Raw genomic sequence first — 9348 nt, 5'->3', positions numbered from 1 at the left:
GAGGAGGGTCAATAAGTTGAGGATTAAGAGAGCCAAAATTATAAAAAACGTAACATACAGTAAAGAAAAAAGTATATTAAATGCATCAACCAAAAAATAGTAATCATAATAATAATAAAATACCACAGTAACTTACTAAATAATATTATTAGTGTCTTCATGAGATAATATTTGTACATCTTATATTATAAAAAGTATTTATCTAAGTATGCTTATGTAGCTGAAAGGGAAAAGAGAAAGATAAGATGAAAAAGTAAAGAGATTTTTTTTTTTAGCTTACCATAACTATTTGATGTAAAAAAAAAAAAAAAAAGAAGAAGAAGAAGAATAAAAACAAATAAAAAAATAAAATAAAATAAGATAAGATTAAAGAGGTATGTATCCTGTAATCGGGGGAGTGCTGACTGTGAGCAGAGCATAATCGAACAGGTGAAATCAAATTTATTAACCCATGGAGGTCTGGATTTGGAGTCACACTCAAAATCAAAGTGGAAAAACACTCTACAGGCTGATCCAACTTTGATGTAATGTCCTTAAAACAAGTCAAAATGAGGCTCAGTGGTCTGTGTGGCCTCCACCTGCCTGTATGACCTCCCTACAACACCTAGGCGTGCTCCTGATGAGGTGGCGTTGGTGGATGGAGCGAGACATGATGTCCCAGATGTGCTCAGTTGGATTCAGGTCTGGGGAACGGGCGGACCAGTCCATAGCATCAATGTCTTCATCTTGCAGGAACTGCTGACACACTCCAGCCACATGAACTCTAACACTGTCTTACATTAGGAGGAACCCAGGGCCAAATGCACCAGCATATGGTCTCACAAGGGGTCCGAGGAGCTCATCTTGGGGCCGCACAGCCCTCGATGTGCGGCCCCCCCAAAGAAATACCACCCCACACCATTACTGACCCACTGTCAAAGCGGTCATGCTGGAGGATGTTGCAGGCAGCAGAACGTTCTCCACGGCGTCTCCAGACTCTGTCACGTCTGTCACATGTGTTCAGTGTGAACCTGCTTTCATCTGTGAAGAGCACAGGGCCCCAGTGGAGAATTTGCCAATCTTGGTGTTCTCTGGCAAATGCCAAACGTCCTGCACAGAGCTGGGCTGTAAGCACAAGTGCTCCTCCTGATCCTCCTTGCACAAAGGAAGATGTAGTGGTCCTGCTGCTGGGTCGTTGCCCTTCTATGGCCTCCTCTAGGTCTCCTGATGTACTGGTCTGTCTCCTGGTAGAGCCTCCATGCTCTGGACACTACACTGACAGACACAGCAAACCTTCTTGCCTGCACATTTAGTTTAAACACTCAACATTGATACTTTATATCCATGTTTAAAATACGGGGAAGCAGCTGTTTCTTTAATAATGATGAAATGAGAGTACAGAATGTTTTCACTTATAGTCACTAGATGCAGTTTTTTAATATACAGTTGTTTTGGATCAAGGATGCTGGACTAAAGTTGATGAAGTGTTCAAATTCAATATCAAAGAGCCTGAATGCAGCTTTCAATGCCTCTTAGAAAATCTCTTCTCTCCGCCTTCTTTTATCATTTGACCTTTGCCCATTTTTAAAAAAGTTTACAGCTGCTCATGAAATATGAGCATTCAGAACAAATCCCTGTGAATACTAGTAAATAAGCTTTTTGGTTTAGATGGAAATTTTAATGAACTAACCTAACAACAAGGTCAGGTATGAAAGCCTGAGTCTTTGCGAGGAAGAGGGAGCAGAGAAAAGACGGCTGAATGGGGTGAGATGAATAATAAACTGGAATCATTCAGATGTTCGTTGATGTAGGTCTGGCATCTGGGGTGTAACCATCATGAATACTTCAGGTCCTGTTATGTCATCCTACAGTTTGCTTTGGTCACATTACACACATGCTCTCACACACACTGACCACAGTCTCACACACTCAGCTGAGCCAGCACAGAGCAACACAGAGCTGCGGTGACTCCTCATTAATACATGAGTGTGTGTTTAATCCGCCTCCTGTGCGCTCGGCTGGCTGAACCGCTCGACTCCACGAAACAGAGACAAACAAACTTCTTCCATTAGAGTCGTCCTGAACAAGCTGCCATTCAGAGGAGACGTGTTGCCTGTTCCCTGTCTCTGCCTCAGATGATGTCTCTGTCTCTCTGCAGTCTGGGACTTATGTCATCTTTGTCTTGGAAAGTTTTCAGACAGCTCAGCATGGCGCCGTCCTTTGGGGGAGTCAGCACGCTACACGGCCCGGCTGTTAGGGTATGAAAGCACCTGCTCCGAGAGTCTTAGGGCTGGATTTTTCTGTCTGAACTGAACCAAAGGAGACACTTTGTTTCATTTAAGTCTCTTAAAGTCTGTGATTTGTTTGTTGGCCCTGCAATTTAAGAAAACATGAAATTACAACTCAATAAACCTACCAAATCAACCAACGACAACAAAACAAACTGCTTTCTCCAGTCATTCCTCGGCTGTGAAGTTTTGTAATCCTAATCAAAGTGTCTAAATTTGACAGGTTGGTATTTTACTGTCACGTAGGGGAGACTGGGGACAGTTGTAGCATTTTGACATCTGTGTCTGTAACCTTGAGCTCTTTTAATCCAGTGTCTTCAAATATTAGGTAGTTTAGACCATTACAATGAAAATATCTAAGTTTTCTTTTTTTTTTCTTTTGTTTATTTCTCAACTTTTAAACACAATTGTTCTGGTACTGCGGAGCACAGGACATAAACCTATAGCTCAACATATCATATTTTAAACATGAATTTAAAAGACCTCTATCTAATCTCTTTAACATGACAGTTTCCTTAAAAACCTGTAAAAGAAATGTATAACACAACAAACAAACAAACAAAAGAACATTCTACCTGCTCGCGGATAATTATTCCCCGAAAGACAGCTAAAGTTGTATTGTTGCCCCTTCCAAAATGGCTGCTTTCAATAAATCATCCACACAAGGAAAGCCATTCATTTTTCAAGAATTTTTGGTAAGCTTAACATCCCAAGTTTTTTCTTTTTATTTTATGCATTGAACAAATACATAAAAATACATAAAAAAAAAACAAAAGACAAATGAACAAACAAACAAAAAAAAACTTAAATAAGTAGCTAAAAAATTCCCCATGTGTACACACTATGTGTCAAATATGATACAAAAAAAATATGACATACAAAATGATACAGCAGTATTTTTGTAGATTTTGTAAAAGGTAAATAAACTACAATTGGGTATTTGGGCCACAATAAGTGAATGCATAAATGATTAAATAACTAAATAAATAAAAGTTAACTTACAAGATTGATTTAATAAATTTATGAGGAAATAGTCATATACTTATGAGAACAAAGCTCTATAGCTATAGGCTATCATTGCCTGTATAGAAATGAGGACAGCGGAGCATCTAGTATAGTGATACTTAAGTACACTTTTTCACAACTGGACTGTTTCATATTTTGGCATACCAGCACAATTAAAATGAGTATAAATGTACTCAATATGATATTTTGCTAATGTGATGAGCAGCCTTTTCAGGGTCTCTAATATGAACATATATGTATATATATATATGTATGTATATATATATATATATATATATATATATATATATATATATATATATATATATATATATATATATATATATATATATATATATATATACACACACACACACACACATAATCACATTGTGAAAGTTGTATATCTTTAATCATGCTTGGCCTTTTTCATTTCTCCAGCTTTGTGCCAAGGACAGTACGAGATGACCTTTTTAATTCTGTAACTCGCTATCACTTGCACTCCCATCCTGTTTTTAAACTGTTGAGTTTCGGTACGCAAAACCTATCTGCCCATGCTATTTGTACTTTCTGTTCCCAGCAGTAAGGGGGGGGAGAGATATGATTCACACACACACACACATTCACACACACACACACATACACTTGTAATCAAAATGTGTCTCTTTATAAGCGCTGTCTGTCTCTGTATTCTTCAGTGCAGCGTCATGCTCCAAAGTGCAGTGTTGTGCTTCACACTCTGTGTTTGTTGTATGGCCTGTACTCCTTGCAAGTAAAACCATTGGAAAACTTATTTTCTTGACTCGAGTTCTCTTTTTGAATGGATGTCGATTTGAACCTGACATTTACTCTGGTGCCGTGACCCGGATCCCAACAGATTCATTTCCTGACGTGGGGGGAAGACCAGCCGAAGCCCGTCGACGGCCAGCCTGCATAGGACAGTGCTGAAAGAAAGTCCTGGGAGGTGACATTCTTCGCCAGGCCGGCAAATAGGTGTTTTCTCCACACGCCAGGACTGGATTGACGGGATCCGAGGAGGACGAACCGAGTCAACAAAATAACCACTATATGATGTGAGTATGATACTCATGTGGATACGGTGATGCTTGTAGAAGATCACCAAGAACCTAGTCCTTGAAGAGTCTAGTGTTAAAAAAAAAGTGGATACGGTGATCCTTGTAGAGTTCACCAAGAACCTAGTCCTTGTAGAGTCTAGTGTTAAAAGAAGTGGATACGGTGATCCTTGTAGAGTTCACCAAGAACCTAGTCCTTGAAGAGTCTAGTGTTAAAATAGTCCTTGAAAGAGACTGTTTGAAATTGTGATACCTGCAGAAGAAACTTTTGAGAAAAGTTTGCTGTATGAATGTGTGTATGAGAGTTGAGAAATGAATGCTACGTTTCTTGAATGAAGCAGCAGTACTGGTGGAAACCTAACGGTGTTAACACAAACCAGTAGTCTGTTGAAGTAGTTCATGAAACCTCTGGATTAAGGGAAACAACGTTGTCATAATGGGAAATTGTTATAGTTGTGGTAAGTCCTCCAAGGGCCCGGAGGCACAAGGAGATGAAAAATATATGCATTATGCTATTAGAAAAGAGATGTCCGGACGAAATAAATAAATAAATAAATAATAATGAATAAATAAATAATAAATAAATAAATGAATAAATAAAAATAACAATAATAAGTAAATAATGAATAGTAAACAAATAAGGAATAAGACAAATGGGAAGATGGAAAAAGAAATATGATGTTTCAGGAAGGTTGAAAATAGAAGAGAAAAAGAAAATTGTCAGAATGTTAGAAGTGAGTGTAGCCATGAAGACAGGGAAGTCGAGAACAAAAAAGGAGGTAGAGTTGGCTGCAGCCAGGGTGTGGCACAATGAGGCAGAGAACGATGAAGGGCAATACAGGAAAAGAAGCAGAGTAAAAGAGGACAAGGGGTTACGTTAGCAAAAAGATAGTGAAGAACAAACGGGGCGTAAAAGAAGGAGATGAGCCAAGGTACAGATATGTATTTAGGCCGTGGCAACCCAGTAAAGTCAAGGAAGTTTGTGTAGCGTTGCCTGACGTTAGAGAAGATCCAGAAAGGTGGATATAAAGCTTTTTAGACCTGATGGATATATACAGGTTCAATGGACAGGAAAGCAGGAAAAGCATTCCAGACCCCCTGGGATAGCCTGGGGAAGGATTAAATAGGAAATCATATAAAAATAATAATAATAATAATAAAATTTTCGCAGACAGCCCCACCATTTTCATACAAGCTATAATTGCATGTTTGTCCACATTCCAACCTCCCTGTGGGAGTCAGATCCTCACTTACGTTGATGATTTATTAGTTGCATCTGAAACAGAAGACAAATGCAGGACTGACTCTCTCGCTCTGCTGTTACATCTCAGCAAAACAGGAAACAGAGTTAAAAAGCAGAAGCTACAATGGGTGAAAAAAAAACAAGCAGATTATTTGGGTTATTGCAGAGGTTTGATTCCCCACTATGCAGAGAAAACTGACCTTCTTTTGCAACTCATACATGGCCAGCCTATGGCTATGTCAGACAAAGTGATATGGACGCGAGAGGCTAGTGATCAGTTTGATAAGCTAAAACAAGAACTTGCATCCAGTACTGTGCTGTCACTACCAGTCTATTCCAAACCCTTTACCCAGACAGTGGACTGCAAAAATGGTTTTATGACGTCAGCATTACTTCAGCAGCACGGGATGAAAAACAAACCTCTAGGGTTCTTTTCAAAAAGATTGTACCCTGTTGCAGCCTCTTTACCACCATGTGTACAAGCAGTGTGTGCAGCAGCTATGGCAGTACAAATGACAGCAGATATTGTGTTATTTCATTCTCTAACTCTGCTAGTTCCACATGCAGTGGATGTCTTGCTTTTACAAACTAAGATGAACTTTCTGTCGCCTGCTAGACAACTGTCATACACTGCACTTCTCTTATCACAACCTCACATTACCATTAAACGCTGTACTGTTCTCAACCCTGCTACACTGTTACCTACAGAAGAGGACGGAGCTCCACACAGTTGTGTAGATGACACTGAGCAGCTCCAACTGCCAAGACCAGACCTCCTAGATACGCCCTTACCTAACTCTCTGTCTTGGTATGTTGATGGCTCGTGCTCTAAAAATGAACAAGGAAAAACACTGTACACAGCAGGAGATATTTTGAGCCATGGGCCTTGCCATGTCTCAACAGGAGGGATGGTATCAGTAATAAACCAACATTTTTATACATTAGGATTTAATTCCTTTTCAAAAAATTTTTTTGCAAAACATGCGAAACGTGTGTTAGATATAACCCACAAGGAAATATCAGACCCAAACGAGTGAAATTTCCCAGACCAGAAAACGTTGCACATGGATTTCATTGAACTGAACAAAAGTGGTACTTATAAGTATTGTCTAGTACTTGTAGACGCATTCTCAAAATGGGTTGAGATTGTCCCAGCAAAAACAGCAGATGCAGTGACAGTGGCAAAAGCCATATGTAAGACCATAGTACCCAACTATGGCATGCCAGAGACCATTTACAGCGATAATGGCTCTCATTTTGTAAATAACATTGTAAATAACATTGTAAATAAGTTGACTGAAAACTTGCAAATAAATCTGAAACATCATTGTGCCTACCACCCACAAAGTGCAGGGTTGGTAGAGAGAACGAATGGAACAGTAAAAGGCAGACTAAAGAAGTGTATGGAAGAAACAGGACGACCCTGGCCAGAATGCTTTGACCTGGTTAAACTGTATATGAGGATTATGCCAGGAGAAAGTGGCCTTAGCCTTTTTGAGATCCTGTATGGAAGACCTTATAGATTACCTGTATTCTCTGAAGATTTAGACAAATCAGAGGAAGAAGAAACGCTAGCAGACTACATGAGAAAGATGCTTGAAAGCAAAGCAGTGTCCAAAGCAAATTTACTGCCATCTGATTCTGTCTCTTCACAGGAACCACTGAAGGTGTCTCCGGGCGACTGGGTGTTCATTAAAGTCATAAAAAGGAAAACTTGGTCCAGTCCACGGTGGGAAGGCCCGTTCCAGGTCCTGCTGACCACGCCCACGGCTGTAAAGATCGCCGAGAGACCCAGTTGGATACACCTCAGCCACTGTAAACTACAGAGAGTGCTGGAGCCTCCAGACAGGTAGTGGGGAAGTCAGCCTACAAAGGGGTTTCACCTTTTAGTGGTGATTCGTCTCAACGGCTGTGAAGAAACCAACAGATCCCTACCTGATTAGCGGAGGCCCTCCGGTGGCTCTGTAGTGGAACAGCAATGCCTCTGTTGACCGAGGACAGACCGCGGAGGCGCGGCTTCCGTTGGTGCGCAGAAGGCTGCTGTGCTGTGGCTGTGTGTCTGATTTTAATTTTAGGAGGAGCTACGTGGTGGTTGCTACAAGACTCCAAGGTCGAGAGAAAAGGTCGAGGTGACCCCATACCCCACACATACGCTGCTAACACCTGGTGGAAGTATGCCAACCACACCGCTCAGATGAGAAATCTTACAAATTGTTATGTGTGCACTCATTTGCCCCAATCAGCACACACACCTGGTATTTGGCCCTATTCCCTCAATTTTGGTAAAGTTTCATGCCTGATAGGACTGTCAGCGCATCCTGGGATTGGGAAACGCCCACACAATGCTGATTTCAGCAAACCACTGACTCACTCCGGAAGTGGGCTCTTAACAGCTCACGACTGCTCAAGCCTTAAGGACCTAATGGCTTGGCCGCCGGGTAATGAGACCTTACCCCTGCCTGGTATAGTGTTTACACCTTCATCATGACCTCCACTCATCAACACCTCTCTTCAAACGACAGAAGACACAGTCGCTCAGTTCCAGACATTTCAGAGATCCCAAAAGAAGAACGTATCTGGTCTCACCTGGAGAAGTTCGGTCTCCAATTAGTTCCCTGGGTAGGAGTGGGAGCAGCGTTGAATGAGATCGAGGTGAACAGGTTCGCCATCATGAGATTGATCAACGACACCATGGCCATCACACGTGGAATGTCAAAAGAACTTGCAGCCCTGCGAGAAATGGTGTTGCAAAATCGCCTGGCTTTGGACCTTGTCACAACTGCCAATGGTGGCGTTTGTGCCATCATAGGTGACACCTGTTGCACTTACATTCCAGATGAGACTGGCCATGGAGGAATTATTCACCAAGCACTCCAGAACTTGACCGCCTTACAAACGTATGTCAAAGGACACACTCACGGAGCTACTAGCCCGTGGGACCCCTTTTCCTGGATTACGAGTGGTAACTGGTGGCAGGTTCTGCTCAAATGTTTAACACCTGTACTTGTTGTCTTGGTTTTGTTCTGTCTGTTCACATCATGTATTTTACCTTGCTTGCGTTCCATGATGATTAAAGCGGTTGGTGCAGCTTTCGTGCAGCACCAGCTCCTTCTCCAGACTCATGCTTATCAACCATTACCCAAAGAAGAAAGAAATTGTGACCCCCTGTTTATTAATTGACAAAGCTTAATGATGTATGTGTTGAAAGTGTTGTGACAAGAAACACATAACTGATGAAATGCTGTCAAAATGAAAAACAGGAGGGAAATGTGAAAGTTGTATATCTTTAATCATGCTTGGCCTTTTTCATTTCTCCAGCTTTGTGCCAAGGACAGTACGAGATGACCTTTTTAATTCTGTAACTCGCTATCACTTGCACTCCCATCCTGTTTTTAAACTGTTGAGTTTCGGTACGCAAAACCTATCTGCCCATGCTATTTGTACTTTCTGTTCCCAGCAGTAAGGGGGGGAGAGATATGATTCACACACACACACACATTCACACACACACACACATACACTTGTAATCAAAATGTGTCTCTTTATAAGCGCTGTCTGTCTCTGTATTCTTCAGTGCAGCGTCATGCTCCAAAGTGCAGTGTTGTGCTTCACACTCTGTGTTTGTTGTATGGCCTGTACTCCTTGCAAGTAAAACCATTGGAAAACTTATTTTCTTGACTCGAGTTCTCTTTTTGAATGGATGTCGATTTGAACCTGACACACATACATAATTTCATCTCTTTTTTCGTCATCTTTGTAT

General features: G+C 41.1%; 1 long non-coding RNA gene across 1 annotated transcript; it reads left to right on the top strand.

Moving 5' to 3' along the window:
* The first annotated feature begins 3669 nt into the window (after positions 1–3669).
* On the top strand, positions 3670–8845 carry LOC141793810 (uncharacterized). Its single transcript, XR_012598437.1, has 2 exons — positions 3670–4345; positions 7244–8845. It is a non-coding gene; the product is annotated as an uncharacterized LOC141793810 (long non-coding RNA).
* Positions 8846–9348: the final 503 nt, after the last annotated feature.

This window comes from Halichoeres trimaculatus, unplaced genomic scaffold (genome assembly GCF_033239565.1).
Source record: "Halichoeres trimaculatus isolate MK-OKI-2021-1 unplaced genomic scaffold, fHalTri1.1 fHalTri1_scaffold_7, whole genome shotgun sequence".
Classification (NCBI taxonomy): domain Eukaryota; kingdom Metazoa; phylum Chordata; class Actinopteri; order Labriformes; family Labridae; genus Halichoeres; species Halichoeres trimaculatus.
Note: the sequence above shows the minus strand (reverse complement) of the source record. Positions and strands in the feature narration are given on the sequence as shown.